This window comes from Pristis pectinata, chromosome 9, assembly GCF_009764475.1.
Source record: "Pristis pectinata isolate sPriPec2 chromosome 9, sPriPec2.1.pri, whole genome shotgun sequence".
In the NCBI taxonomy this organism is placed as follows: domain Eukaryota; kingdom Metazoa; phylum Chordata; class Chondrichthyes; order Rhinopristiformes; family Pristidae; genus Pristis; species Pristis pectinata.
Window position 1 is genome coordinate 77636282 of NC_067413.1, and position 23621 is coordinate 77659902.

A 23621-nucleotide genomic window follows, 5' to 3' on the forward strand; every position below is an offset into this window, starting at 1 on the left:
TGGAATGGCTCTATCCAACTCAGAACATTCTACAAATAAATCTACACCCGAGTTAAATTTCCACAGAACTTTATATAATGATTCAAACATTTTAAGATCTCATTTTATATAACAGTTCAAAATTTTAAGATCTGATGTGTACTGTTTTGGTTGCAGCTTATAAATTGCCTGTTGTGTTATTGAATTAAATTAGAAAAAAAAAGAGGCAGTTATTTTCTCAATTAGTAGTTTGATGTCCTCGTTTCTGAGATCCTAGCATTAAAATGCTATTTGGACATTACTTCCTAGGGCTGCCAAAGGGAGACGACAACAAAATATGTTACAGGCATGCTGAAGCATGAAATCCATCATGAAAATTAAACAAGAGGTGAAGCAACACTCAATGCTGGCAATTCATCCAGAAATAAAACATTACAAAATGCCATGATTTTTCAGATCTGTGAAATGTAGGCATGTAGGCAATACGGGAATAGCCTTTTTATGTGTCCAACTCTCATTGTGAACCATGTTAATGCTAATGCAACAGGATTTCACTGCATACATAGCACAAGCTATGAATGATACATTTGAATGTGTATTTCATGTCTGTATAAATAACATCTCTACACCAATTTGTTGGTGCAGTGCAGTAAGCTTACAATAAGCAAACCACCTCATTTTTTTGTGATTGTTCTCACTATGACACCCTGGCTCACTCACATTACTTGGTTAACAAATGAAATGCATTTGAATACCTTTTTATTTATTACACAAATTTAGTTGGAAAATGCAACATAGTACTGGAGAATGCAATCTTTCTATTTTAGTAAAAAATTCACTTTATCTCTATTAAGTGCAGGCACCACAATTAGCCTTCACTAACAGCTGGGTAGTTTAAACCTTCAAGGAAACCTATAAAATCACAGTAAAGATGGCAATGGAATTTCCCTATTATCCCACATGTAGACAATGTAGAACCAAGAAACATCTTTCGTGTGTTGAATATGAGTACAAAGTGTTCATCATTATTACGTAGGACTTCAGGACGGTGAAATTGGTCTTAGCCAATCGAAATAAATGGTCTCATAATTAATCTCAGAAGCCTATCATTCCCATTTTCTGTTTCATTGAAGTCAGCGGAGAAGAGATCAGGCACAAGTTAAATGGGCTGTCAGTTTGCTATGAGCCTTTTCACATTGCTGGCACAGACCAATTTCACCCCCATACCATATGTTATACTGATGTGAGATTGTTTTTTAATCTGCTGTATGAAGCCATATTTATTTATCAATGCATTACACTACAAACATTTATGTATTTTATATCACAATCTAGTTATATTTCTTCCCCTTAAGCAGTCCCTCGGGGGTCAGGGATAACTTGCTTCCAATCCAATCTGTGGATTCTGAGATGGCAGATGATACCAATATGAACCTGTAGGCTCTGCCACATGGAGCAGGAGGTGCTCGGTGGGGCAGGCAGCTGGGTAATTAGGGAGATGGGTTACATCCATGTACCTCCAAAAAACGGACTCAACCTCTTAATGCCATTCTAAGTTGCCCTTCTCCACTTTGAGAGGTTGTGGGCCAAGGATTCCCATGAGTCAGTAGGAATGTTACAGTCCTTCAAGGTGGCACTGAGGACATCCTTCGATTTGGTCCTCTGCCCTTCTGGTAATCTCTTGTTAGGACTAGAATATCTGTGTCAGGCATGTGAGCATTGTCACTTCCCATTGGATCCAGCCGAATGTAATTAGGGCCTCAATGCTGAACATATTGGCCTGGAAGAGGACTGACATAAATTTGCTTATCCTGCCAATGGAGTTCAAGGCTTGTGGAGGCAGAACTGATGGTCCTCTCCAGTGCTTTGAACTGCCTTCTGTAGTTGGTCCATATTTCTGAATGCATGGGAGGGCAGCGATCACTACTGCCAAGTAGATCATGAGCTTTGTGCCTGGCTGGAGGTCGTAATTTTCAAACACTCTTCTTCAGATAGCTTGTGCTGGTGCACTGAAAGTGATAGTGAATTTCATCATCATCGATGTCTGCCTTTGTTGAAAGGAGTCTTTTATATGATGTTTATGGATTTTATTGTTGAGGGTGGTGTTGTACAGTAGGGGCATGTTGGTAGAGGACCTTTGATTTGTAGATGTTTAGTGGAAGGTTCCTTCTCTACAGTTCAGTGAGTGAGTCGATGCTGAATGTGTGCTTATGCAAGTGACTGCAGCTCATTGACTGAAATTGGAGTGATGTTTGTTTTGGAGTGAAGAACAAACCAAGATACAGCTTCCCAAGTATCCTGTAGATGAGCTCCACTCCAGTGGGAAGCTTGATGTAGTTGTGTGCAGCAGTGCAGCAGGGAAGATTTTAAAAAGAACTGGGATAATGACAGTCACTGCACTGAGATTGGATCTATGGTGGACCCTTCAGTTAAGATGCATACTGCAATTTAGCAGGTACGAGATGGAGTCAGATTTTAGTAGGCAGCCAGAATTGAGAAGGATGTTCCAGAGTTCCTTTCAACTGACAGAGTCAAAGGCTTTTGTGAGGTTCAAAAGGACCATTTAAGGTTATTGATGTTGTTCTGTGTCTTTCACTTAGAGCTGACTTCCAGTGAAGCTCCTTCCAAATGGCATGGATGGAATGGGCTGAATGGTTCCTCCTGTGTCCCATTTCTGATGAAAGGTTAATGCTCTTTCCCTCCCCACTGATGCTGCCTGATCTGCTGATTATTTCCAACATTTCCTGCTTTTATGTCAAATTTACAATATCCATAGTATTTCATTTAGGTTTACCAGGAACCACACGTTCCTTCATTTCCTGGGCATTCATTTACTCTGTGACTACGATGGTGAGAAGTGCACACTTAGGGAGCTCTGGTGACTCTCATCACGCCAGACCAATGGGTTACTCTCAGACCGGTCATTGCACATTCCACTGGTCTGAGGAATCTCTCCAGTACACTCCAAAGAGGGTGCTGCCTTCATTGTTGATCATTTATGTGTCTACGTGAACACATTTTTCGAAGACCAGAACAATCCAATTTATCATTCCACACTATATTTATACACCAGTCAAGACCTGGTGCATGCCACAGTGCCTGTCATTCACTTGTATTCACCTGACCTACTGGGTTGAGGCAATGCCCCTTCAGTGGCTTCAGCCAATCTGCTGACTTGCAATGAAGGAGATTGTAAATGTCTAAGTAGGACAATCTCAAGCTTGCTTGGCAGATATCTGAACTTCCATCGCTGAACTCAGGCATCAGGGAACACCCACCAGCATCACAATGAAGAAGCTGAGATCTCAACCATTAGATGATGTACCTTGCTGTGTCACCTAGTTTTGAACTGGGCCTGGTCACCTCTTCCACACCAGACAGGATGGGTTCTGGACTCTGCACAAAGGTGTGTGCAAAATAGCACCTGAATTCCTTTCAATCCTTTGATGTTTCATGCAGGCATTCAGGCAGGCCTGCAAATTGCCTCAGGCATCTCATTGTGCATACCCAGAGCTGACATTCATGGACTGTCCAGTCACAGACCACATCTGTGTACTCTGCAAGATGCCTTATATACAAACCTCATGCATTAGCAAGCTGGCCATCCATTCTGTCTGTTGTTAGTGTTATGCCCTTCATAGTTTGTCCTCTCTGAGCTACACATTCAGAACAATGCTCTCTATAATGTCCCCATTATTACACAAGAATATACTGCCTTCAGTGTAATTGTCTCCTATATTCTGCACAGTGTAGTGCTCTGCACGCACTGCTCCCTGTAAGTCCTGATGAAGGGTCTGGGCCCAAAACGTCAACTGTTTATTTCCCTCCACAGATGCTGCTGAGTTCCTCCAGCATTTTGTGTGTGTTGCTCCAGATTCCAACATCTGCAGAATCTCATGACTCCACTTTGGTGCTCCACTGCAAAGGCTCTTCGAGGTATGCCTACCCTGAAGTTTTCCAACTCTCTTCGACGGGAGTTCTGTGAGGCCCTCTCTCATTGCCCCCCCTCTATGATCTCTGCTGCCCTTCAGTCCTGATGAAGGGTCTCGACCCAAAACGTCGACTGTTTATTTCCCTCCATAAGTGCTGCCTGACCTGCTGAGTTCCTCCAGCATTTTGTATGTACTGCTCCCCATAAACTACCCTCAGTCCTTACTCTCCCTAAATGCAATACCCTGTATGCTCTATCCTCAGTGTAATGCTCATCAAAATCTGCCCTTAGTGTAATACCATCTGACCTCCTCAGTGTAATGCTTTCCATTCTCTCTCCAAAGGATAATACTCTTGATATATTTGCCTCAGTGTAATGTTCCCTGTATATTAATGCAGTCTATACTCTGTCCTCAACATTATAGTATCCATACTCTGACTCAGGATAATGTTCTGAATACTCTGCTCAGTTTTGTGCAATTCTTCCACTGTAAAGAAGTCTATACACTCCGTAATCGGACCTATGTGTAATATTCTCCATTATTTGACCGCAGCATAATGAACTCAGTGCGATGCTCTCCATCCCTTGACCTTAGTATAACGCTGTCAGTATCCCGATCTCGGGGAATGCCCTTAATACTATGCTGCAGGTGTAATGCTCACCAGACTAACAGTGTAATGTTCTCCAAATTCTATGTACTCCGTGTACAGCTATCCAAACTTCACTCTCAGTGTAATAGACACTGTCACGGTAGTGTAGCGGTTAGCGTAAAGCTATTACAGCGCCAGCAACCCGGGTTCAATTCCGGTCGCTGTCTGTAAGAGGTTGTACGTTCTCCCATGTCTGTGTGGGTTTCCTCCGGGTGCTCCGGTTTCCTCCCACATTCCAAAGACGTACGGGTTAGGAAGTTGTGGGCATGCTACGTTGGTGCCGGAAGTGTGGCGACACTTGCGGGCTGCCCCCAGAACCCTCTACGCAAAAGGTGCATTTCACTGTGTGCTTCGATGTACATGTGACTAATAAAGATCTTATCTCATCTCTCTCAATGTACTGCTCTCTGTTCTCTGCCCAGAATGTAATGGTCTCCATCTACTGTTATGTCAATGCAATGCTTCCTGTCTTCTCTCCACATTATTAGGCTCTTCATACTCTGACCTCAATGTAGTGGTCCCCCAGAATGCCCCCAGTGTAATGCCCTCCATATTCTGACCTCATTGTAATATCGTCTGTACTCTGCCCTCGGTGTATTGCTGACTCTGCTCTGCTCTCAGGATAATGCTGTTCTCTACTTTGTTATGCTCACTATACTCCACATTCAGTTTACTGCTCTCCCTACTCTGACCTCAGTCAACACTTTCTGTTGTCTGCCCTCTGTGCAATATTCTTGATACTCTGATTTTTCTGTGATGTGTTCTAACTCCTGCCTTTAGTGCAAAGCTCTCTTTCCCTGCCTTTGGTATAAAGCTTCCTAAATACAGCACTTAGGGTAATGCTCTTCAAAATTTGCCAGCAATGTAATGCCCTCTGTAGTTGGTCCTAGTGCGTGTTCTCCATTATCTAACCTGGTGTAAAGCACTCTGTTCTCTCTCCATTTATTAATGATCTACATGTACTGCCCTCGGTGCTATACCTTCCATAACCTGCTGTAGGCCTAATGCTATTTGTACTCTGATTCAATAGGATGCTCTCTGTACTGTGCTCTCAGTGTAATCTTCTCCATCGCTTTATTGTAAAGGTCCCCACGTTCTCAGTTTACTTAGTGTAATGCCCTCCATATTCTAACTCTGTGTAATACCTTCTGCTTTCCTTTATTCTGCTCTCAGAGTAATGCTTCACGCTACCTGCCTCAGCATAATGCTGTCTGTACTCAATCCTCTATGTAATTCACCCTTTGCTCTGCCCTCACTAAAATAATCTTCACAAACTGCTTTGAGTGTAATGATCTCCCTTCCCTTCCTTCAATGTAACATTCACCATGCTCCAACTCAGTGTAACACTAACAGTTCTCTATCCACGGCATAACTGTCTCTGTTTATAACCCTCAGAGTACTGCTGTCCATACCCCACAGTGTAATATCCTGTGTACTCTGCTTTCAGTATAATGCTCCTTTTGGTATCTACCAGATATTTTAACAACCAAGTGCAGAGAGCTTTAACAATATTAAGAAGGGTATCATGGGAGTCTCTTGTGTGCATTTTTATTTGCTGTAGTCAGGTTAATGAGCCCACCAGCCCACTTAATGTTGAGGGCCTTGCAACAAAGAATTCTCTCATTAAACACTGCTGGCATTGCATTCTATTCATTGTAAGGCTCTCCGCACTTTGTCCTCACTGCCTGCACTCTGTGTCCACTATAATGCTCTCCATGTCCTAACTTAGTCTAATGCATTCTGCACTCTATCCTCAGTATAATCCATACTCCAGAGTCTAACACTCTCCATGCTCTTTCCTCAGTGTAATGTTACCCACAATCTGTTTTTAGTGTAATCCACTCTATAATCTGTCCTCAGTGTAATGTTCCCCATAATCTGTCTTCAGTGTAATGCTTTACATAATCTGCCTTCAGTGTAATCCTCTCCAATAATCTGCCCCTGTATAATGTTACCCATAATCTGCCCCCAGTGTAATGTTTGCCATAATCTGCCCTCCGTATAATGGTCTCCATAATCTGCCCCCAGTGTAATACTCACCAGACTCTGTTCTCGGTAAAATGCCCTCCATACACTGTCCTCAATGCTGTTTTCTCCATACTCTGTCTTCAGTGTAATGTTGTCTGCACTCTGCCTCACTACAATACTCCCCATACTTTGAACATTGTGCAGCGCTGTGTGCTCTGATCTGTTTACTGCTCTGTCTGCAATAAAATGGTCTCTGTAGATGGTACTGAATGAATTGCTCTGTAGATTGTATTAAATGCATTGTTCTGTATACTCTAGCCTTGAAATAAGTCATTGTGACTTGTTATTATTTATTATTAGTAAAATACAATGGAAGTCTTGCTAACGAATGGAGAAACTTCCATCTGCCTTAGTAGATAGGTAATTAATCAAATGTATAAGCTTTTAGCTTTTTGTAATAACAATGGATGCAGTCACAATTTACATGTGGAATATACCAAACCCTGTAGCCATTACAAAAGTGTAGCAGTCAATGGCACAAAAGTAACAACCTCTATGTAAGAAAATAAAATACCACATGCTAATACAACCTCCAATGTTACTCTCATCCAATGTGCTAAGTTTCTGTTCAATTATTCCTAGTGCTGAAAGAGATGTATTTTAATACAATATGCAAATAATATAAACATGTAATCTGTATATACTAAACTGGTTTGTGTTAAGACTTTGCCTCAATGCTCACTGATGGATCACCATACAACCAAGCGGAGAGCTTTAACAACATTAAGCACGGTATCATGGGAGTCTCTTGTGTGCATTTTTATTTGCTGCAGTCAGGTTAATGAGCCCACCAGCCCACTTAATGTTGAGGGCCTTGCAACAAAGAATTCTCTCATTAAACACTCCTGGCATTGCGTTCGGAAACAAAGTGACATTCAAAGTGTTGAATGCCTTTGTGCTGGTTGTTACTGCCAGGCTGCAGAGCCAGTCATGGCATCGATCCTACAATGTCCTGGCAGCCATCCAGTGACACGCCGGCCTCTCCAGTGTGCAGCGGCATTTGCCAATCTAAGCAACATCAGTATACAAACAAGCATGGCACACGACAAGCCTGGCCAGCAGCCAATATGGAGCAGCTGAGTGGGCTGACTTTCTTCTAATGCGTCTGAAATCAAGTCCTCCCTGTTCATTGAATTCTCTTCTTGTGGTTTGTTGATATTTTCACAATAAGTACAAAAATAGCATTTGTGAAGCATCCATTTCCTCTCCGGACTTATAATCTATTGTTCTATATAAACTGCTAGAAATTTAATATTTCCCAGAACACCACCAAAATCTCTAAAGCAAAACAATCTCTTCATTGGCATGACCCAAAATGTTATCAGCTAGCTGGTAAATGTGTCCCTTTATCACAGTCTCACATGCTCTAATGCACGCCGGGTAAAACCCTTAACTTGTGATTCAGTTTAAATCTGAATTATTCATGAGATTCAGTGTTTGCTGTTCAGCACCGTTTCACTAGGAAAGACATAATTAAAATGAGGGTTATAAAGCTTACTTTCTTAGTACAAATGTAATGCACAGCTAAAAACATTTTTAAAAATAATTTCCATATCCAATCCTTGGTTTCACATTATGGCCAAATTATTTGCCTTCATCTCGGCTTTGGAGCAGAAAACAGAACAATCACAAGTTCATGCCATTTTGTAACTAAAATGTTGCCACATTAATGAATAAGAAAAAAGATATTACACTATCCAAATATATTTTGAGATCTTGGTATTAATAGTCATCATAATATAAGTAGCATTAATGTAACTCACATTCATGCCTTCCCAACACTAACTAGTGGAATGTTCTCATCCTCTTTACTCTTGCTTTCTTCAACATTACAGGCAGTTTGTGTTATTTCTTGGCATTGTCTTGTCACACATACACATGAATGCCACCTGCAAGACCGTGCATTTGAACTTTTGAATATTTCCAGAAGTTCCAACACACCCTGTATTTAGGCATTTGCCAATATTAATCCACACAAACAGCTCAATCCTTGGAGTTCATTTGCACACTGTCTTATATTCATAGAAGCTGTGAAGCCATTAATTTATCTGAATAAAGATGGGAACCCAGTCAATTCTGAACAATTCACCAATATTTGAATTTCACTTACATTATTCACTAAATTCTCAGTTTATCTTTTGCAGAAGTGAATTACTCTGAACGCAAACATAAATTTTAAGACAATTCAAAGCACGTACCAACAATGAGCCAGTGGGTAATTCTGAGTTTGCCACATTCTTAGGCCTGGGGTTACAAGGGTTAAGAACTTTTCATGAGAGAAGCCTGCATCTTCCAGCAGCTATTTATGGAATTTGCAGAAACAGCTGAGCTGACTGCAATGATGTCATTCACTGCTGGAATGTTTAGTCCCACAGCACGCTCACAAGCCGCCTGGGTTTCCAGAAGACTTTGCATGCAACCTGAGCAGCAACACATTATGAAGCTGAGGCTCTCGTTCAGCAGCACCAATCAATATCACACTGCTGGTTCCCGCCTGATCTCTCACCTCTGCAACACACTGCTGGGAAAGCTCTGGGCCTCACTGACAGTCAGAGAAGGCTACCCTAGTACAGCTGTAGGCTCCACAATCTGTCAAAGTTCAATTTTTTTGGAATAAAGCCCACACTGATAACAACATTAGACAGTCAATTCTAGCTCCACTGGTTATGTATTTTCTATGTTTTGGCTGTCCATTGTCAAGCCATTTTAAGGCACTTAATTGATTACAGACCCTGTTAGTCTGTTCTTTGTACTGAATGTTTTAAATTATCCTTTGAAAAAGTCGGAACTTCCTCTCCCCTTGCATATAGTTACTCAGCCTTTGGGCATTTTCACTGGCCCTAAAAGCACATAGTTGCCTAGCAACTATCATGGTTGCCATGGTGAATCCATGTGTAAGCAGCTGCTGCAATCAGCATTAACACCAGGCTTGCAGGCAAATCATACCGATACACAAGGGAATGTGCAGAGGGAAACTGCAGAAAAAGGGATGGGACTATATCGTGTTACTCATTAAACAGATATTCCAGTTTCTACTTCTCTGAGTCATTATTATTCTAACCAAAAACAACAGTACAAAATAGGGTACATTTCAAAAGCATTCAAGTGAAACAAGCCTAATATTTGGCACAGTCTGTTTTCCCACAAATTTTTCCTCAGATGCATTTGAAACAAATCAGATTAAGCTCACCTAGTATACATTTGGATCTGCAGGGAAACAATATCACTCCCATACCAGCTATCTTTTATGATCTGGGTTTAGTGATCATTTTTTAAGCCAAGTTCTAGTGAAAATATGGTAAGTTAGAGTAAAACTTCAGGTTATTATGCTTACATTAAATCTATAGTACATGGTAGCAATGTATTGCCTGTCTATGATATTTGATTTTACTGTGATGTTGCTCTTGTGTTTCAGAAGAGGTTAAATTATTAGCAATGAGCCTGAGCATTGGGAACATTTCAGAATTCTTCAAAAGAGGACGGAGGCAAGGGAAGATCAAATATGAGAGCAGGCTGGTGAGAAACCAAATTCAGATTATGAGATTCTAAAGATATGCAAAAAATAAAAGATGAGTTGAAGTCCCTTACAGACTGAAACAGGAGAAATTACTTTGGAAATTAATGGGACTGAAAGGCAATAAATCTCCAGGATTTGCCCTGCATCCTAGGGTTTTGAAGGAGGTGGCTAAGATAATGGATACACTGGTTGTCATTTTAAGAATAAGAATACAGAATCAGGTTTATTATCACTGACATATATCATGAAATTTGTTGTTTGGTGGCAGCAGTACAGTGCAAGACACAAAGACATAAAAATTACTATAAGTTACAAAAAAATAGTGTAAAAGGGGAATAATGAGGTAGTGTTCATGGGTTCATGGACCATTCATTCAGAAATCTGATGGTGGAGGGAAAGAAGCTGTTCCTGAAACGATGAGTGTGGGTCTTCAGGCTCCTGATAGTAGTAACGTGAAGAGGGCATGTCCCAGGTAGCAAGGGTTCTTAATGATGGATACTGCCTGCTTGAGGGACTGCCTCTTGAAGATGTCCTCGATGTTCCGACAGATTGGAAGGAAATGAATGTAACCCCACTAATTAAGAAAGGAGAATTGACCATTTACCATGACACCAGTAATACAGAAAGTGCTGGAATATATTATTAAGAAATGGTAATGGGGTACCATGGAATATAGAAATAGAAATGAGCAGGGTCAACATGGATTTATGATGGGAAAATCATGTTAAGCAAATCTGTTGGATTATTTGTGGTTGTAACAAGCAGAAAGGATAAAGGGGAATGAACTAATGTATATTTGAACTTTCAGAAGGCCTTTGATATAATGTCATACAAGAGGTTATTAAACAAAGTTAGGCTGTCTGTTATTGGGTATAGTAAATTGGTATGGATTGAGGATTGATTAATGGATAGAAAATACAGTGTAGGTTATTTTGGTGTTGGGAGACAGCAGCTAGTAGGATGCTACAGAGGTCTTTTCAAGTGCCCCAGCTGTTCACAATCCATATCAATGATTTGAATCAGGAAACCATATGTAATATATACAAGGTTTCTGACAATACAAAATGGGTATGAATTGTTAGGAGAATGCAGAAAGGCTTCAAAGGGATATGGACAGGCTTAGTGAATGGGTAAGGACAGGGCATGGAATATTGAGAAATGTGAAGTCGTCCACTTTGGTAAAAAAATAGAAAAGCAGAATAATTTTCAAACAGTGAGAAGTTGAAAAGTGTTGGTGTGCAGAGGGAGCTGGGTGAAATTAATCACTGAAAGTTAACATGCAATACAGTAACTAACTAATAAGGTAAATGGTATGTTGGCCTTTGTTGAAAAGAAGTTGATTACAAGAGTAGAGATGTGTTACTCCAAGTATTTAGAGCCCTGGTGAGACTGCATCTGAAATATTGTGCACAGTTCTGGTCTCCTTATTTTATGTGGAGAGATTAAGCAGACTAGGTTTATATTCTGGAGACACAAGAGACTGCAGATGGTGGAATCTGGAGAAAAAAACAAATTGCTGGAGGAACTCAGCAAGAAGGGCAGCTTCTGTGTAGGGAAATGGACAGTCGACATTTCAGGTTAAGACTATTCATTTGAACTGGACTGTACTCTTCTGAGTTTAAAAAAAGTCACATGACCTCATTGACATTAAAGAGTGCACATTTCCAATTGCTTCTGCTGTGATACATTAATGTCAAAAAGATCAAGTACAGGTAGATCAAAGGACCCTTTACTCTCCACTTACAAGGTGATTTAAATACACTGGGGTGGATGAAGGTCTAGGTGAAGGGTCTTGGCCCGAAACATTGACTGTCCATTTCCCTCCATAGATGCTGCCTGACCCACTGAGTTCCTCCAGCATCTTGTGTATTGCTGGGGTGGAATACTTGCAGGACTTCCACCAGTATCTGGCTGTACTTTTGGTGGGTGAACCTGCAGCAAAACTGGAGTCATGCCAAACATGGGACGAGGCCTCAAGGAATTTCAATCCTAACTTACTTAAGGAGACATTCTTCTTTCAAGTCAATGAAAGAATTTAAGCCTCCACCATGAACACTCTGACTAGTTTATTCTACACATGTCTAACCAGCTCTTCTTAAGCAGCTGCAACAAACTACACAGTAGTTTTTTTTAAATTTATTTAATGTAAAACCAGGGAATTAAAGTGTTACAGAGATGTTTTCAGCTGTGGCACCAATGACGGATCAGATTTCCTGGGCATCACCGCAAGAATTTACTTTTAGCGCAAAGGCTCTTGACATTCTGTACTATCTTAAACTGAATGCACAATGGAAATTCCCAAGGAAGCAAGCAATCATTTGCATGATGTAGTACTACTGTTTGTAAATGAGCTGCACATCAAGAGATTAGAATCCTTTCCTGTTGGTGAGAGTGATGATATTGATTGAGAGGGCCTTTATTACCACATTAGTGCAACCCATGCAGCCCTGTGCCTTCCGGACTCTATCAGTGGGTTAAACTGTTGCTATCTGGACTTGGGGAAGTGAATGGAATTGCTTACTACAGCAAACAATACATCTGTGAGTTGTCAAATCCAATAGGGAACAGCCTTTATTAATGATATCCTCAGCTTTGGCCTGGTAAGGCATGCAGGTATAACCTTAAGAGCAGATGAAACTTTAATAGCCACTGGCACACTAACATCTGAGGTGGAGAAGGACTGTACGTTGGGTTATAGCAGGTGACAGCTTCCTTACTGAAACACAGTCTCTGTAGATCGTCCCTCCAGATACCAAAATTCTGAGTACTACACCCCGTATGTTCTGGAGTGAGGGAACCAGCAGGCCTGATACATCTTGACCAGTTTGGCATTTCACCATTGTGGTGCCTAAGGGGAATCAGGGAGTATTTGCAGGCCTTTCTGCTAATAGCATTGTTGTTGTATGTTAGCTAATCAGCCCTGAATGAACTGCTCATGATTAGACCACTGAGTCTGAACTCAGGCCTTGAGCCCACAGTTGTCCACAGACATCCTGCAACACCGTCCGCAGCTTCCTCCACAGCACATCAACAGCCTTTCATCATCCTCGTCATCCATGCTACTGCCACAAGGGGAGTACATGTGGAATCCAAACAAGAGAAGTAGGAACTAATGCTTCATAGGATAGCAAACAAGGTAAGGAATACTACAAAGATAGGATACTACAAAGTGTAGAAGAACAGAGGGATCTCAGAATGCATGTCCACAGATCCCGGAAAGTGGGAGAAAGATGGATAAGGTGATCAGAAAACAAATGGGATACTTGCCTTTCTTGGCTGAGGTAAATAAGAATATAAGAGCACAAAGAGCACGCCCAATAGATAGATAGATAGATATCTTTATTAGTCACATGTACATTGAAACACACAGTGAAATGCATCTTTTGCGTAGTGTTCTGGGGGCAGCCCCCAAGTGTCGTCACGCTTCCGGTGCCAACATAGCATGCCTACAACTTCCTAACCATACGTCTTTTGGAATGTGGGAGGAAACCAGAACACCCAGAGGAAACCCATGCAGACATGGGGAGAATGTACAAGTGCCTTACAGACAGTGGCCGGAATTGAACCCGGATCGCTGGCGCTGTAAAGCATTACATTAACCGCTACACTACCGTGCCTGCCCATACACAACAACAGTTAAGCACAACATGGTACCGTGTTCAATTGGCTCACCACAGTTTAGAGGATGAGATAGCACGAGAGAGGGCATGAAGGAGATTTACAAGAATGCTGACAAATGGCAAGGAATTATAGCAGTGAGGAGGAATTGGTTAGACTTGGGTAGTCTTCTTTGAAACAAATGACATTAAACAGAGATTTAATGGTGTTTATAAAATTTTGCGTGAACTGGAAGGACCCATTTCCCTTGGCAGTGAGGTCGGTAACTAGATTTATAACCAAGTTCATTGTTAAAAGGATTAGAGTGGGATTGAAAATATTTTCATCCAATTAGTAGTGGGGGTCTGGAACACTGCCTCAAAGAGTGGTGGAAGCAAAAACTGTCATCACATTCAGAAAGTATCTGGATGACTGTCTACAGACCAAGAGCAACCTCTGGAGGACTATGTTTGGACAGCATGAGCACAATGGGTCAACTGGCCTCCTTCTATGATTCTGTTGAACCACATTGGGAGCTCGAGTTTTGATCCACTGTACAGTCATTGGTTCTACTCTCCATTTATGAACCAACTTAACACCAGTCCATAAACATACTCTTTTATTGCATTTAACTTATTTTAGCCTTGCATCTGAAAAGTAAAGGAGTGCTAAAATTCTGTCTTTTTACCTGCTCATGCTGTGTTTGTCCAACCTTGCTGAGAGTCATGCTGCCAGAACAATTACTGTGAAGAGGCTCAATGCAGCCTCATTTTGAAAGCATAGACAATGATCTGACAAAGCACTTTATGTTGTTCCCTTAAATTGATTCTATTTCCTTCAATCATACCCTCAAAATGATAAATAACATTTTCAAACAAAAATTGTACTTAAGTATATTAGTATTTACCAATGTGTATTTAAAAACACAAAAATCTAAACAATAAACCACCATTTAGAAGTGGTATTCTACACTATTTGCACCTTGGATTTCCAGTATCCAGTACTGGCTGCTGATCTAATTGATTTGAAACCATGTATCAGAATCATGATTGCCTCAGTTTTTAGATAAATACTATTGCTCCCAGCTATAATCATCAGAAGCCGAATAACGGACATAGCATTTACAAAACTCACACAAGTAGATTCTCTAAGTCAATAGCTCTGAATGGACAAAGCCCACAAAGAATAAAGCTCTTCACAATGAATGAATAAGTGATGTGATTAAGAACAATCGAAGAGTCTAATCTACAAGCGGTAAAGATAGGATTGGGTGAGGGGAATTTGGGAAACAGTGCAAGAAACCTGCTCACCCACTTTAATCCTTCAGAATCCTTTGGAACATATGTTCCATCATAGTTTCTGCCAATGTGAACCTTATGATAAAGGCTATTTATATCATTATTCATTCAAATTATACTTAATTAACAAGGTGGGTCTTTTTTAAACTGAATTGTGGGATTTCTACCAAACCTAGGACCTGCTTAGGTATGACCATACAAACATGCTGAATTCAAAAATTCCATTATGTCCATAGGCATTGATGGAAGTAGTTATTAAAATTGTATAAACATCCTTTTGTTCTTGATCATAATAGTTAGACTTCTCTTTAATATTTATTATGTAGTTTCCTCTCCAAATATATCTTATTTAGTATGTTCCCTCAACAGTATACATTTTCTAGTTTAGAATATTCATGAGAATAAACCTCGTCACAATGAATAAATATGTGATTAAGAACAACTGAAGACTCTAATCTATAAACAGTAAAGATAGGACTGGACAAGGGGAATATGGAAACTGTGCAATAAACGTGCTCACCCACTTTAATCCTTCAGAATCCTTTGGAACATATACCCCATCTTAGTCATGAGAATATTCACAAAAGAATATCAGATAATTCTTCTCTTGGAGAAGAAGAAGTTTCACTGATGTTTAGGAACTACTCAATACACTGAAATTAAGAAACTGCTTTCTGAACGTGGTAGGAACCCAATCACCAGAGTGGCACAGTTACCATTATTAAAGTGGACATGAAAATGTATTTTGGAAATGAAAAGTGTTAATACAAAATAGAAGATAGATGCAGGAAAATTGTGACCTGGATTATACTGACAGAGAATTAGCTGAGGTGATAAACTGTAAATTCTGGGAATAAAAACAGAAGTGCCATAATTGCACAAGAATCAGAAATTGCATCTCGTGAGGGCAAAAGCAGATAAATGTTTCTTGCCTAAGGTTTCTTACCCAAAATATTGTCCTGTTATTTCTTTTTTCAAATGCTTATGCTGCTGATTGCCAGCATCTTCCATTGTCCAAGTTCACAAAAGAAACAAATTTGTTTGGACAGAGTCCTTGGTTACATCTTTCGAGCCAGCCATTGCAATCCATTTCATTGTATGACAAGCTTGTTTTGCCCTACTGCTCCAAGTTGATTGGAAGGGTAGATGCACTAAGAATACATTGATATTAACTTCAAAATACAACAGGGGAATCTGATTTCTATAAGATATTAAGAAGGTAGCTGAAACTGGAATTACTGGGGTGTCCTTGGGGGAAACACTAACCTTCACAGGCAGCAACTTGGTCCTGTGCAATAATGACAAAGATAAAATTACAGCTCTTGTTTATTGTAACATAAATAGTGCAGAAAAAATAGATGCTGATTGTTATCAAGATATCCATTCAACTTTTGCCAGTTGCATGACATGTTAGTCAAACTGAATGAAGGACAGTATTTTTAGTGAAGAATTGCAACAGTGGGATTCCCATGTTTTCTCTAATAGACAAAATTCCTCCTCACAATATTGCTACTTCAACTCATTGTATCATGGGCGGGAATTCAGGTAGGAGAGGAACAAAGAAATCAAGCTAAATCCTTATTACTTTTCTCTGCACAAATGGGTCATCCTTGAACCATCGTTGTTAATTGCTGCAGTGTTCATAACAAAGTCAGTCAAATGAGGAAAATGTTACTGTTCAGCTTCAAAATAAGACCACAGAATCAGACAGAGTACAAAGAGTTCATTTGGTCAACAGACCTTTTAGGTTATGCTAACCAATTAGTTTCACTCTTCTACTCTTTATCCATAGCTCTACAAGTTTCTTTCCTTTTTAAGTAATTCATTTTGAATTTGTTTCCAACCTTTTTCAAGCAGTTCATGACAACTTCCTACAAAATAATCTGGTTCTTTTCCCAATTATGTCCTCTAGATATCCACTCTCCTGAACATATTTTCCTAATTGATGTGTTAAAGGACCTGTAAGTTAACTAATGAAAGCACAACTCCAGTGATAAAAGATTGAACCAGATGAGAAATGTTTTACTGTTGGGGTAAGGAGACACACTTACTGGTAATCTGGCCTACTGGCTAGTTGAGAAACTAATAGAAATAATTAATTAATGTTCCAAAATGTAATAGCTTCCAAGCTTGGAGTCTGTTTGGACTGTCTGAATACGAATTAACATTCAAATCTTACTTTTGTGTTTTCTGTGCAGAACAATCTGATATTGATATTTTAGTTATTGAATTAAGTTTTCCACCAAAAGTTGAGACTTGGGATAATAGATGATCAATGAAAGCATTTACAGAGATCAAAGATCTCCGTACTAAATGAGTTAGAATAAGAATTAGCAGCAAGATTCTACAATAGTGGCAAAGTACAAAAGAAAATGAAGAATTATTTTTTGGAAGGCTAACTACAAAGCGGCTATATAAGGTAAATTGTGTTGGGTTTAATAAGTTACTGTTCTTCTGAAAATCCTTACAATGAATTTTCAATATGACATTTCTAAGTCACAGTCTAAAGTGACTGTGCCACAGGTAAGCAGGTTTTGGGGGAGGCATGACCTATTCGCTAAGGATGGGTTGCACCTAAACTCCAGAGGTTCCAATATCTTGGCGGGAATGTTTGATTTAGTTGTAGGGGAGGGTTTAAACTGATCTGGCAGGGGGATGGAAACCAGGATGTTAGGTTACAAGATGCTAAGTTAAAGGAGGGAGTTTATAGAAACAAGTCCAATGAGGATGGCAAGAAGGACAGACAGGTGAGAAGTCAGGATAATTTGCTGAATAATAGAAGTACAACAAGTCAGGATGTTAGGATACAGAATGTTAGGACAGGGGATGAGGTATATAGGAACATGTCTAAGGTAGTATGTAGTGAAGATGGTAAGAAGGATAGACAGGTGGAAAGCCAGGATAATCTGCTGAACAATAGAAGTACAACAAAATTAATAGCAGATACCGGACTAAACGTACTATATTTAAATGCACGTAGCATTAGGAATAAAGAAGATGACCTAGTGGCACAACTACAGGTTAATAAATATGACATTGTGGCAAACACCGAGTCATGGCTTTATGATGGATGTGATTGGGAACTGAATGTCCAGGGGTACACAGTGTATAGGAAGGATAGGCGGGTAGGCAGAGGGGGAGGTGTGGCCATGATGGTTAGTAGTGATATAAAATCGATAGAAAGGAAGGATATTGGGTCAGAGGAGGTGGAATCCTTGTGGGTGGAGCTAAGGAATAGCAAGGGTAAAAGGACAATAGTAGCAGTCATGTATAGGCCCCCTAATAGCAGTCAGCAAGTGGACGATAAGTTGCAGTTTGAGATAGAAAAAGCATGCCAGAGTGACAATGTGAAGATAATTATGGGGGATTTTAACATGAAGGTGGACTGGGAAATCCAGAATGGCGGTAGTACTCAGGAGAGGGAGTTTGTGGAATGTCTAAGGGACGTTTTTCTAGAGCAACTTGTTGAAGAGCCCACCAGGGGATCGGCTGTTTTGGATTGGGTGCTGTGTAATGAACCGGAGGTGATTAGGGAACTAAAGGTAAAGGAACCACTGGGAACCAGTGATCACAATATGATTGAGTTCAGTTTCAAGTTTGAGAAGGAGAAGCTGATAACTGGTGTATCGATATTTCAGTGGAACAAAGGAAATTACAATGGTATGAGGGAGGAGTTGGCCCTAATTGATTGGAAGAGTAAGCTGGCTGGAGGGACGGCAGAGGAGAAATGGAAGGAATTTCTACAGGAAATAAGGAAATTGCAAGATAGATATATTCCAAGAAAAAAGGTTTTTAATGGAAAAAAGGCACAAATGTGGATAACGAGAGAGGTGAAGGCTAAAATAAAAGCAAAAGGGGCGGCGTACAAAGAAGCAAAAATTAGTGGGAAAACAGAAGACTGGGAAGCTTTTAAAAACCTGCAGAGAGAAACTAAGAAGGTCATTAGGAAAGAAAAGATGAATTATGAAAGGAAGTTGGCGGATAACATTCGAAAGGATACTAAGAGTTTTTTTAAATACATAAGGTGTAAAAGAGAGACACGGGTTGATATAGGACCAATTGATAACGGTGCAGGAGCTATTATAATGGACGATAGAGAGATGGCAGAGGAATTGAATGAATATTTTGCATTGGTCTTCACCGTGGAGGACATCAGCAATGTGCCAGTTAGTCAGGAGTCTCACGAAATGGAATTGAGTTCAGTTAAGATTACTAGGGAGAAGGTGCTAGGAAAACTAAATGGACTAAAGACTGATAAGTCTCCCGGACCGGATGAGGTGCATCCCCGGGTTCTGAAGGAAGTGGCTTTAGAGATAGCGGAGGCATTGGCGATAATTTTCCAGAAATCGATAGATTCCGGCGTGGTTCCGGAGGACTGGAGGGTCGCAGATGTAGTTCCGTTGTATAAGAAAGGTGGGAGGCAGCATAAAGGATATTACAGACCTATTAGTCTGATGTCAGTGGTGGGAAAGTTATTGGAATCTATCCTCAAAGACGGGGTTACAGAATACCTAGAGGCGCAGGGCAGGATAGGTCCTAGCCAACATGGTTTTGTGAAGGGAAGATCCTGCCTGACCAACCTATTGGAGTTTTTTGAAGAAATTACAGGTAGGGTGGATAAGGGAGAGGCAGTAGATGTTGTGTATTTAGGCTTTCAAAAGGCCTTTGATAAGGTGCCTCACAAGAGACTGATTAATAAGATGAGAGGTCATTGAATTACAGGTAGGATAACAGAATGGGTGAAGCATTGGCTGGTTGACAGGAAGCAAAGTGTGGAAATAAAAGGATCTCGTTCTGGTTGGTTACCGGTTACTAGTGGTGTGCCGCAGGGGTCGGTGTTGGGACCGCTCCTTTTTACCTTGTACATTAATGATTTGGATGATGGAATAAATGGTTTCGTGGCTAAGTTTGCGGATGACACCAAGATAGGGGGAGGAGTAGGGAGTATCAAAGAGATAGGAAGGTTGCAGAGGGACCTAGACAGTTTAGGAGAATGGGCAAGGAAATGGCAGATGAGATTCAATGTAGGGAAATGTGCAGTTGTACACTTTGGAAGCAGAAATAAGCAGGCAGATTATTATCTAAGAGGAGAGAAAATCCAAAGCATGGAAGTACAAAGGGACTTGGGGGTACTCGTGCAGGATACCTTAAAGGTTAACCACCAGGTCGGATCGGTGGTAAAGAAAGCAAATGCTATGTTGGCATTCATTTCGAGAGGTATAGTGTATAAAAGTAAGGAAGTGTTGATGAGGCTCTACGGGGCACTAGTGAGGCCTCATTTGGAATATTGTGCGCCGTTTTGGGCCCCACATCTTAGGAAGGATGTGCTGACGTTGGAGAGGGTTCAGAGGAGATTTACGAGGATGATTCCAGGAATGAAAGGGCTTACGTATGAGGAGAGTTTGTCGGCTCTTGGACTGTACTCGCTGGAGTACAGAAGAATGAGAGGGGACCTCATAGCGACATTTAAAATATTGATAGGAAAGGACAGAGTAAATGTGGCTAGGCTGTTTCCCTTGGTGGGTGAGTCCAGGACCAGAGGGCACAATCTTAGAATTAGAGGGTACAGTTTCAAAACAGAGATGAGGAAAAATTTCTTTAGCCAGAGGGTGGTGAATTTGTGGAACTCCTTGCCACGTACAGCAGTGGAGGCCAGATCAGTGGGGGCGTTCAAGGAGGAGATAGATAGATATCTAAATAGTCAGGATATCAAGGGATATGGGGATAAGGCCGGTAATTGGGATTAGAATAGTTTTTTTTTCTTCTTCCCCCATTCCCCATTTCTCATTTCTATTTCCCTTTCCTTGGAGCAGACTCGATGGGCCGAATGGCCTGCTTCTGCGCCCTTGTCTTGTGATCTTGTGATATTTGCTCTTCGGCCAAATTTCAGAACAGAAAACTTACAAAAATGTGGAAACTAACCTGAAACAAATAAATAATTGAAGCAACCTTCACTACTTGAAAATAATGCATCTAATGAGTATAAGGTTCATTGGGTGCAGGACTTGAGTTAAGACAAACAGCAACATCTTGTTTGGGCATCAAATATCAAGGAAACACTGACTTGGGAGAGCAATCCTTTTGGCAGGGACAGGAGTGGTTGTTTGGACAATTGTTAGTACCAATTTGAGAAGCTGTATATACATACATATAGGTGTTAATAATTTTGGTGTAAATTTTATTTATTATTTATGTTAATTCTTTAATTAATGTCATTTGTACATATAAATTCAAACCATTATGAAAATATAATATTTGGTTAGATCGCTCTCAATATTGCTAATAGCAGTAACAATTTCCCAATTATTTAAAGGGATAACAGACTTAATTCAATAGGGCTTAGTTTTATCCTTTGTCTTACAGACACTTTTCAAATGGGAAGGATTATGAATAATTAGTCTGTAGAAGAAAAAAATCATGCAGGGGTAATTAAGGCAATAGTCAACTTCCACACACCCATTTCTCATTTCCAAAACTATTAACAGCAGATAAAAATCAAATGGCAAACCAAGTATTCCTTTGGTATCCAAAACACACCTAATGCAAATTTCAAGTTAGCATGTAGATGAGTGAAATTATGTTTCCCATGTTTCATACACAAGACTACTTTCGTTCACCAATTAATGATTTATGGGCTTTGATTCCAGCAGTGGTGATCTGCTGTATCCTGATCTTCCTCCCGTTAATTTTCTTCCTCCTTTTCCTTCTCGAAGTTCTTTGAAAAGTGTGCCTACTCTGTGCCTTTGTTTTCCTGCCAGTCCAAATCTTCAAGCTGGGTAATTCAGTACAGTACTCAGCACAATATGATCATTCTGTAGACTGTGGCTGGTGTGCCACCTCCAGATCTGTCCAGGTCCAGTATGCCAATGACTTGTTCAATGACACATTTGTTGGTAATAAGGGATTCACTGTATCACTCCTTGACTTCATTCCTCAAGCTTATGAGAAATACCATTCATAGTTTTAAGGCATTATCTTGCCTCTCAGTGGCCCTTGCCTCTCAGTGATCAGCCAGTACCTCTGCTTCCAGTGGTCAAGTGAGACAGAGCAGGACACACTACAGTGTGGCAGTTGCCTGGGAGTCTTGCACACAGTTGTAGAAAGTGCTTTCCATTGTACACCAGACAAATATTGAAGGAATGAAAGTCTTTATGGTTGATGATACTCTTGAGCAATATATGGGAGCTTTGTGGGTGTAGTTAATCATATCCTGTTCCAGTAGAAAGTGAGCCAGAACTACAAGTAATGATGCAGTTGCTTTGCATCTTTACTTTTCCAGAAGGTTGGCTTCCTCCATAATAACCTGGTCCACTCATACATCACTAACGCCCACTCCACTTCTACAGCAAGAGACACAAAAGTGCCCTTTCACCTCCTTGCTCACTACAATCCAGTACTTGAAATACCCCTTCCAGCTTAGACAACAATTTACTTGTACTTTCATTTAGTATCACAGTTTGCATTGTGGTCTGTATATTTGTAGACTATTGGTTGCTTTGCAGATCAACTCCACTCAATCTGCAAATAAGACAGTGAGTGTCTTTTTGCTTGCCATGTTATTTCTCTGCCCCAGTCACAATCTACCCTCTCTATTCTTGGCTTTCTATGCTGCTCTACTGTGGATCATTGTAAGCTTAAGGTACAGTATCTCATTATTAGATTAATTACATTTCAGCTTTCAATAATTCTAGATCATAACCACTGCTCCCATTTCTTCAGATAGCAGACTGCTCTTGCTATTTAGGCATTTCTAAAACCATTTTTTGTTTCTTATTTGTCCTAATATAATCCTTGCACTATTCTGTTAGTTGTTTGATCTCTTCTATCCTCTCCCCAGCAAAGACCTTTGTTTTTGTTCTTTACTCTCCTTCCCACTGCCCCACCTCCGTACTTGCTTGAAACCTGCTCTGGCTATAATGTTTTCCAGTTCAAACAAATGGCCACTGAAACATTAATCTTGTTCCTCCCTCTGCAGATCGTACCAGACATACTGAATGTTTGCTGTTACATAGAAGATGATAAAACTATTGACAGACAAACTTACAATAAGATCAAATAGATTGTGCTTGATCTGGCCTGCTGCCCCAGGTACACAATTCCCCTCCATATATTTCTAGCAGCTGTACTAGCTGAGGCTCTGCAGGACCAGTCAGGTTGCAGGCCCTATTGTCCCAGTTGTCCTGCACCAGGGCAGAGCAAGAGTTCCTCATGAACTGTAACTTGGGAGGCAATGGATTCCTAGGCCCCACCCCAGACCTGCTCTGATGGCCATTTGCCAGCTTGCTGCCATCAAAAGCCTTTGAACTACTTTTAAAGCAACACACAAAATGCTGGAGGAACTCAGTGAGTCAGGCAGCATCTATGCTGATGACTTCCTCCAGCATTTTGTGTGTTGCTGCAGATTTCCAGCAACTGCAGTCGTTCTTGTGTCTCCAAACCTCTCCGATAGAGACTTTTAGAAAGAGTTCAAATAGATTGAAATGATTTTTAAAAAATTAAAAAATATATTCACTTAAAAACATCTTAAAGTAATAAATAATTAAAAACAAAGATAAAATCAAGAAAAACAAATGTACTGTTAACCCACCTCAAGTGAATGGGGTTGTGCTAATGCTGAGGGG